This window comes from Papaver somniferum, chromosome 1, assembly GCF_003573695.1.
Source record: "Papaver somniferum cultivar HN1 chromosome 1, ASM357369v1, whole genome shotgun sequence".
In the NCBI taxonomy this organism is placed as follows: Eukaryota; Viridiplantae; Streptophyta; class Magnoliopsida; order Ranunculales; family Papaveraceae; genus Papaver; species Papaver somniferum.
The window spans coordinates 198,619,031-198,628,947 of NC_039358.1; the positions used below are offsets into that span (position 1 = coordinate 198,619,031).

General features: G+C 37.9%; 1 long non-coding RNA gene across 1 annotated transcript; it reads left to right on the top strand.

Moving 5' to 3' along the window:
- Positions 1–7,535: 7,535 nt before the first annotated feature.
- LOC113311651 lies at positions 7,536–8,160 on the top strand. The gene is made up of 2 exons (XR_003341606.1): positions 7,536–7,774; positions 7,881–8,160. It is a non-coding gene; the product is annotated as an uncharacterized LOC113311651 (long non-coding RNA).
- The last annotated feature ends 1,757 nt before the right edge of the window (positions 8,161–9,917 follow it).

The window sequence follows — 9,917 nt, forward strand, 5'->3', positions numbered from 1 at the left end:
ATAACTTACTCTTCATGGATAATATTTCTTGATATAGGTGCTATTCCATGGATGTGTGAGTGTATGTTCTTCGTCTTTGTCTGTTAGCTCATAGGATCCATTCCCAACGGTGCTCTTCACGATATAAGGACCTTCCCAGTTTTTCGCGAGTTTTCCTCCTGATTCTCTTTGGTATGGTGGGATTTTACGCAGCACTAATTCCCCCACCTTGAAGTTCCTTGGTTTTACTTTTTTGTTGTATTCCCGTTATAGTTTTATGTGGTAATTGATCATGTGCTGCAGCGCGATTTCTCAATTTTCTTCTGCGTCATAGAGTTTTGCCAATATGAGATCTGTATTTAAATTCTTCTCCCAAGCTTCGCGCTTAGTGGTTGGTATGATAACTTATATTGGTAGCACAGCCTCTACACCATATGTTAGACAGAAGGGAGATATTCCAGTAGCTTCCCGTCGTGTCGTATTGTAGGCCCATAGAGTGTTATGGAGATGTTCACACCATCCTTTGTGATGACCATCAAGTTTTTTCTTGATAATGTCTTCCAGGGTCTTATTAGTTTCCTCTGCTTGACCATTGTTGTGGGGGTATAGTGGAGTAGATTTTCCACTCTGGATTTTGAATGCATTGAGTAGCATAGCGATGTTCTGTCCTTCGAATTGCTTTCCATTGGATGATACCAATTGTACTGGTATCCCGAATCTGCATATGATTTGTTCGAATCTGAAAAACAAGACGTCGGAGTCCCTGATATGTTTTGTTGCCCTTGCTTCAACCACTTTGTGAATTAGTCAGTTGCTACAATCAAGAATCTTCGTTATTTACAGCCCGGTACGAGAGGTCCCACTATATCTAGGACCCACTTCGCGAAGGGCCAAACACTTAACACGGAATTCAAGGTTCTTCCTGGTGCGTGGATGCTTTTCCCGTATCTTTGGCACTCTTCGCATTTAGTTGCTATATACTTTGCATCTTCGTGCATGTGCGGCCAATAGTAACCTTGCCCTCTAGTTTTGAAAGCCAAAGATATTGTCCCGCTGTGATTCCCAGCGTCCCCATAGTGTATAGCTTTCATAATCTCAATGCCTTCTTCCGGTGATTAGCATCTTAAAAGCGGCCCTTGGAAAGATCTTCTGTATAACACTCTGTCGCGTAGTTCATAGTTTGTAGCTTTGCTTTTGAGTTTATGTGCCTCCAACCTATCGCGGGGTGTCTTTCCATCTTGTAGATATTTTTGTATTTGGATCCTCGAGTCGTATTTTTCAATGCTTCCATCGTCATTTTCTACACTTATAACCTCTGCAGCGCATCCTCGAATGTCGATTGATGGTTTCCTCAAACTGTCGATGCGAATGAATCTTGTTTAAGGGTTCACCATCATTGAAGTGACGAAGGAGAGAGCATCTGCATGTTGATTGTTTATCCGACCTATGTGTCTCCATATAACACTTGGAATACGGTCAGTGTATTGTTTCGCTAGTTGTGAATATCTTTGTAGTGAGTGATCGTTGATTTTGTATCGCCCATCCAACTGGCGAATGACTAGATGTCAATAACTAGTAAGCCTGATGTCCTCCAATCCCATTTCGACTTCCAATCTCAATCCGTGTATGACAGCTTCGTATTCAGCCTCATTGTTCGTAGTTTCAAACTCCAAACTGAAACAGTAGACTATTCTTTCCCCGGCTGGTGAGACAAAGAAAATTTCTATCCCATTTACCTGACTGTTCACTGATCCATCCACAAATATTTTCCATCTTTTTGGGTAATCTGCCTTGAGTAGGTCTTCCGGACCAGGACGTTCTTCGTCAACATCCATCATTTCACTCAATGATCATCTTCTTCTAGGGGAAATTCCACTATAAAATATGTTATTACTTGAGACTTTGGTGAGGATAAAACTTCGTAACTCAACCCAAACTGTTCGATCTGTGAATTCCACCTCTCGATTCTTCCCACTCTTTTGGAGGATTTTAACACTGACTCAATGGGTGTTTTAGTGATTACTTTGACTTTGTGCGCGTGGAAGTAAATTCGGAGTTTCTGAGTCGCATAAACTAACATGAGGAGAAGTTTTTCTATCTTTGTGTAATTTCGCTCGACATAGTTGAAAGTTTTGCTGATGTAGTAGATTGGTTTCTCCACACCTTGGTCTGATCATAGCAGCACAACGCTGAGTACATAAGGTGTGGTAGCTAGGTATATCAGCAGTTCCTCGCCTAGCTCAGGTTTTTGTAGCATTGATAGATTTGCCAAGTTTTCTTTTATGCTTTGCAAAACGGCTTCACACTTCTGTGTCCATGCGAATTTACTTCATTTCTTCAAGATGTTAAATAAATTCTTGCACTTATCAGACGACCGGGATACGAATCTTCCTAACGATGTGACCAGGCTATTTAATTTTTGTACATCTTTGATGGTGGCGGGTGAGGGCATTTCGCGTATAGCTTGTACTTTGATTGGATCGACCCGAATTCCTTCCTTGGAGATGATATATCCCAAGAATTTTCCTGATGCGACTCCGAAGATGCATTTCGCCGGATTTATCTTCATTTTAATTTTTCGCATTTGTTCGAATATTTCTCCCAGATCCTTTACGTGATCAACAATTTTTTTGCTTTTTAACAGCATGTCGTCAACGTAGACTGCTAGGGTGTGGGTATCCATGGTTTAAACACTTCTTCCACCATTCGTTGGTATGTGGCCCCAGCGTTTCGCAATCCAAATGGCATTCGGTTGTAACAGTATAGGCCTCTTGGTGCGAAGAATGTCGTATTCTCCTGGTCTTCTTCCGCTAATGGTATCTGATTATACCCTGAATAGCCTTCCATTAATGATACCCTTTCGTATCCGGTAACATATTCTACGGTCTGGGGGATATCTGGCAGTGGATAGCTGTCCTTTGGGCGTGCTTTATTTAAATCGGTGAAATCGATACAAATGCGAATATTTTTGTTCTTTTTAGGAACTATTACCATATTTGCGACCCATTCGGCGTATTATGCTCTCCTAATAATTCCCTCGTCAACCATTTTCTGTAGCTCGATCTCGATCTGCTCGTGATACATCATTGATATCGTTCGAATCCTTTGTCTTACCAGCTTTGCAGCTGGATTAATAGCTAACTTGTGGAAGTAAAGAGAAGGATTTATGCCATGCATCTCATCCATATTCCATGCGAAGATATCTTGGTAGTCATTGAGTAATTGTATGAGGTCTTTCTCTTCTTCTTCTTCTTCCATCGTGGTTCCTATCTTTATCATTTTAGGTTCATCTTTTGTTCTTAGATTGATGTCTTTTGAAGGTTCTTCATCTGTGAAATTTGGTGTAGGATCCCCTTGTGGCGTTGGCTCTCTTATCTGATGTATTGGGTCTCCTTATTTTTCGGGTATCTCACCGGGGATTCCTTTTCATTCAGCTGCTTTTACCATGTAGGCTTGGAATTCTCTCTCTTGTTTAACTTCTCTCGCCCTTTTCTTCTTATCTTTTTTTCTTTGTTTTCGCCCTTCTTAATGTTGCAAGTTCAAATCTTTATATTCCTTCGCCTGCATGATATCTTCCTTGATTTCTCCAATCTCATCTGGTACGGGGAAGCGAATGCACTGGTGGAAGGTGGATGCGATTCCTCTCACTCCATGTATCCAGGGCCTCCCTATAATTGCATTATAAGGGGTATCCACTTCCACGACACTGAATGTCACTATTGTTTCACTAGTGGAAAATGGGTGTTTTACCACCCACATCAGAGACCCTCATTGACTGTAGTTGGACCGTTGACCAAAAATAGCCGTTTGTGATATAAAAAAAACCGTAAAAATTCAGAGAGGATTAATAGCAGTCTCTGAATAATTAGTCTTTTGCCCTAAAACTGCTACCGATCCCGCGACCCATGAAAACCGATTTAGATGTGATAATTTTTTATTATTTGATAGAGCATATAAATACCTATTTCTCTCTCCCATTTCTCTTTCTTCTTCTGCTCTCGGTCTCCTCCTCGCCTCTCTTATCCATCTTCTTCACCACCCAAGCGAAACTGAAAAAAGAAAAACTCAGAAGAAATCAATTAAATCATTTCTCTGAAACCCAACCCCTTTCCCCGTCTTCAGTAAACCTTAGATGTTAAAATCCCTCAACTCATTGGTCAAGTTATAAATATCAAATCTGTTGGGAACAGATTCAATCGAAGTTTTTTTTGTTTTCATTCTAGGGTTTCTCTAACTATATCTAAATAAAATCTTATGAATCATTACTGCTACAACTTTTGCTTTTCTAGGGTTTGAGAATCTGGAGCCGTTCTTTGAAGATTTAGATTGATTGGAGTCTAGTCTTCAATTCAATTGAAGATGAATATTTTGATCTAAATTAATTGAAAATCCTCAGGTATAATTTCTCCCTCATTTTTACTTGATTCGATTCAATTTTCGGTTAACGAAGTTATTAGATCCAAATTTTCTTTTATAAAATTTAGGGTTTCTGCTTAGATTTGGAATGAAATTAGGGATTTGATTTGGTTTTTTTTTAGGGTAAATTGTGTTTGTAGAAATTTTCATTCATTTTTCTTTTGATTTGGTATCAAAATTCTTTGGGTCGTGTCTAGTTTTCTGTAAACGAAGCCATTTAATTAGTGTTTGATTTTCTTCAAACTGTATCAGGTGATGTTAGGATTTGCAATTTTTTTCCTCCAATTTCACTATTTAAGTTAGGGACCTTAGGGTTTGATTCGTTGGATAAGGAGTTTGTTGTTTAATTAATGGTGGATTTGTTTTTAATTTGCAGAGGGATTATATTGACTTCTACCGATGGATATCAATTTATATGTAGAGATTTTGGTGGGTTTTATCTTAGCTACAGAGGCTGTAAGGTATTGACTTCTAAATATATTAATAGGGTCTCACAGATCGATGGGTTTTTATCTCGATATAACTTATTTTGTAAAGATTTTGCTATTTTGTGTATGTTACTTATGTTTTATTGTGGTTTCAAATCATGGCTCATTTTTAATTTCAGTTTAGTTTATGGTTTAGTTTGTTTAAAGGTAGAAGTAGTTTGCTTTATTACTGGTCTTTGGAAGTTTTTTGAAGCTTGGTCTTTAGAAGCTTGTTTGATTGTGTTTTGTTGCTCTGTGAATGGTCGTATGAGTCTCCATTGTAAATCTTCCATTGGGTCTGTCTTAATGAAAGTGAAGGACTTTATCTTGAAAATATTAGAAGGTTGAGACTCATGGTTTCAAAGTGTTGGTTAGTGTTCTTCCATTGGGTCTGTCTTAAGATTAGGAAGTCGTGTTGGTTTCAAAGATTAGTAAGTGGGAATCTCCAGCAAGTTATTGAGTTAAAAGTGTTGGTTAGTGTTCTAGTATCTACGTGTTTGTGTGAAAAATCTTTTAACATTTTTTTTGTATGCTGAAGCATTTGTCTCATCTCTCTTTGCAGGTAATTGAAAGAAAATCTGAGTTGGTTAGGATAGGAGATCATGTTTGAACTATTGTATGAAGAAGCTTAGGACATGGTATGCTAGCAATCATATTTTCATAATAATTCTAGGGGTTTAATCTCTTATGGATATTTTCCTCACCTTATTTTTTATTTCAATCCAGGATGATGTTGTTGGATGTTTTGAATATTATGCAGAACTTGTTGGAGGCTAGATGCAAAACACAAGGTTCCTGTCAACATTCCAATGGAGAAATTTAAGAACCATGTTCGTTGGGAACCCATTGGAATCGATAAGAAGCTGGTATAAGATTTCAATTTGACTTTTTGTTATAATTTTGGTACTTCAAGAAGTTGTAGTTTTGTGGATGCTGATTAAGTTTGTTGTTTACTTTTTCCTTGTGTAGGTCATGAAGGAAAGGTTATAACTGTTGAATTCATACCTGATCGCAAACAACTTGCTAGTGGTTCTGGTGATATGATGGTGTGTTTATGGATATTACTATTCAAACCCCCAAAATGCACTTGTAGGTTAGGGTTTTTTCAAAAGCTATATCTACTGCATTGATTTCGTTAATAATGAATTAATTTATAATTTTTGTTTCTCTTTTTCAAATTTTCACAGATCCTGACTCGGTGTCTCTGAAATCCGAAGAAAAGGTTGGGGAAATATTCTTATGGAATGTTAAGTTAACAAACCTAAGTGAAGTTATCTAGTAATAACACAATGTGATGTTTTTTTATTTAGATTTTTTGATAAAAAACGAGCTTTTTATTTTCTTTTCCAACTAAGCATTAGCTTTCTGACGTTTGATGTTGTTCAAGTATAGAAGAATGTACAGAACACTTCTTGTCCCATGATTTAGAATGATGATTTAGCTAGAAATTACAGGGTAACCTAAGATACTTTCAACCTAACTTTCAAATTTTGAGTAACTTTTCTCATTATTCAGTAGCAGGATATTTAGCTAGGTCATATTAGGTTTATACTGTGTAGTTCTGTTAATCATACAGCTTTCTCTACGAGTGTATTCGTAGTATAGGTTGTCATGGGCATATGGCGCCGCGTGGCGTTGGGTGTAAAATCCCGAGTCGCAGCGAGACGTGGCGAAGCCGCGACGTAGAACAATGATTCCCACATAGGTTTATGTTCTTGACATAACAAATAATTAGCTTAGGATTTCCTGTATTAGATTCTAAATCTTAATGAAAAAGATTTGCAAAATGTTTGAAAAGATTTTTTTCCTTCACTATTGTTAAATTATAACAAGGAATGATCTGTTTCTTAACATAATTAGCTTGGGTTTTAAAATATTAATGTATGACTTAATGAAAAAGATTTTCAAAAAATTTTGGCTATATTTTTTTTTCCTTTTTTGGAATAAAATGCCCCTTTTGCGCCCAAAAAACTGGCGCCTTGGCCTGAACGCCTAGAAAGGCGATGCCTGGGCGCCACTTTTTACAGTGGCATCTCATTACCCACTGCGTGGCCCCCAAGTTCAGAATAAGGCCACTTTGGCGCTAGGCGCCAACATAGTTCGTAGTTTGTTATGCATTAGTGAAAAATGGATCTTCCAATGTTTATGTATAGTGACTCTAACTCTATAGTGATTCTCGATGCAGGTACGGTAGGCGCATGAGTACAACTAATGCTGCTCTAGATAGTGACACTGTAGTGTAGTGTGTAGCTTTCTAGGTACGTATACTTTACTTCTTTCATAAAGATGAACTCAGCAACTTTCAGTGGTATTCTGATCCTTGGGTCCGGTTACAAGTGTTTGTAGTTACACCTACTGCATATATTAATGTTATCTGTATATTACCTTGAGTTGATGTAGTCTCCTTGGACAAGTTCCGCGACAATGTCTTATGATATATGCTCATATTGTTGCTTTGAGTTCCCTTTGTAGGGATAGGATATTTATGAAATTACAAGACTGTATATTTGGATTCCCTGAGTTTGACATAAATCTATGTGTACTAATATTAGTGTGGTAACAGGCAAGAGGGTTAAAGAAGAATTTGAAGAGGCTCAATGCGCTTAATCATTGGATGCTTGTCAAGCTTGATGGTACCTTTGTAAGAATCAATAGTCCCTTTCTTGTGTATTGATATATTCAGTTTTGGATTTTGGTTTTAATGGAAGATTTTTATCTTCGTAAGCTCCATTCAGTGTGTCAAGATACGAGTGATACAAACACCACTATTTGTATCTGGCATAAACATATTTCTGCAAGTTTTGTTTGGAACCAGGTTACTGGCTGTCATTGGTGGTTCCTCTGCTGATACTGTACCTATCCTTTGCATTATCAGAGACTCATCTCTACAACGAATCAATGAACCTCATGAAGTAAGTTTTGCAGACAAACTTTGATTATCTCTCCACCTCTTTCCATTTATGCTTCTTAACTTTGACGATTCAACTAGTTTTATGCACATGTATTCTCTACTTGCAGAGATTTTTACACAGTATGATGGAAACTCAAGGAGTCCTGATTGTAGCTGCAAGCTTGTAGATCATACTGGGATTTAGTCTCGTTGTACACATTTAATTCGTATCTAAAGATTGTGTTGGCATATAATCTAATTGTATCTTACTTAGTTCTTCGTGATTGAATCACGGGTTTTTGTTAGAATTTACTAGCTATCTTGGACATGTATTCTCTGAACTCAGTATTTCATCCTTTTTTGTGTAATTTTACACTCAATGGTTAAAATGAATGAATGTTAAAATTATCAGTTTGATTATAAATTTCATTTAAATTTGAACTTGAATATCAGTTAAGTTTGAGTTTCATTTGAATTTCAGTTAAATTTGAGGTTGCATTTGAATTTCAGTTTGACATTAATTTGACTTCACTGTAGTTTAACTTGACTTGACTGTTTGACTTAACTTGAATTGACTGTTTGACTAAAATGCAGTAAGATTAATTCAGATTCAGCCATTCAGACATTTCAGCTGATCCAAATCTGATTTTTTTTTTATATTATAATTCAAATATATGACCAGTATCCATGGTCAGCTTATAGTGACTTTAGGAAACGGTCTCTATTCAGAGACCCACGCAATAAGAGTCGTGCAATTAAAAAACGCTTTATAAACGACCCATTCAGAAAACCATAGAACAGGTCGTTTAACTCGTATATATGACGTGTCCTGGCGGTCGCGGAATTGTTGTTTTCCACTAGTGTTTCCAATGTATCTATTGGTATCGTCAGTGTGATCTCTCCCCTTGGTCTTGTCGCTATTCCGTTGAAGTCGAATATATCATATTCCGCCGGTGCAAGGTTTATGTCATCATATCCCATCGCCTTGAACGTATGGTAGAATAACACATCTACAGAGCTTCCACTGTCTACCAAAATCCTATCAACTGACAGGTGTGGTATCGCATTGTCCATATCTCGACAGTCTGATTTCATTATTAAGGTCACGACCAGGTTTTCCTCGTGTGGTGTTCCTTCCTTCGGGGAATCCTCTGCACAGAATACTATCGGTTGCTTCTGCCACTCCTTCAAGGGTTATTCCTTTCCCCTCGAGTATATTTCTGCTCCATTGAAGTCGCGTTTAAAGACTCGCCTTAGCACTTTATCGTGAAACGCCTTAACATCTTTTGCAGTTGATATTATGGCGTTGCACTGTTGATGTTCGTCATTATTCCTTCTTATGCATACTTGGTGCCGATTTGCTCTTCCCCTATCCTCGCACTGGTTCATTTGCGCTGATCTTCTCATATTCAGTCGTTTTTGTGCATCGTTTCGTATTTGTTCATCCTCTGAGGGTAAAATACCCGATGTCCACGTGTCAACATCCTAAGGGGTGGATCCACAATAAGATGATGATATAAAAGCATCGAATCATACTCTGAAAAGGTGAGTTCGTCTGAATCGAGACGCCTGCTACAACGTCACATGAATGACGCGTGTAAGGAGTAGTCTAATCTGCTCATACGGTCAAGTCTAAAAAGGAGGAACGCATTTAATGAAGGATAAGGTCAAGATCTACATCGTGACGGGAGACTCAGACGATCTATACTGCAATCCAGAAGTGATAGAGCACGAGGTTCTCCAAAGAAGGGCTACACGATCTAGAGGAGAGCGATATAACTCGGAGGGAGAACCAAGCAAGCCATCACGAGGGATAGTATAGAACCAGACTGAAGCAGCGAAGGAGATATATGATAGCTCCATCAGCTCGGACGACCAAGCCTCCACGAGTCTGATTTCCCTATAAGTACCAGTCCATGTAGAAGGAGAGGGACAAATTATGTATTATTATATGGTATTTCTACAGAGAATTCTTGAGAGATATCTAGACAAAGAGAGAGAGTACGAAATATAAGTGATATTTGTAGCTCTTTCAAGGGTAAGACCTTATAATCAATAAAGAAAACATCTTCTTCCCCGTGGATGTAAGTCTTCATGGATGAACCATGTTATATGCTTGTGTCAATATTTACTTTTCATGCTCTTTACATCTTGTTCATCTTGAA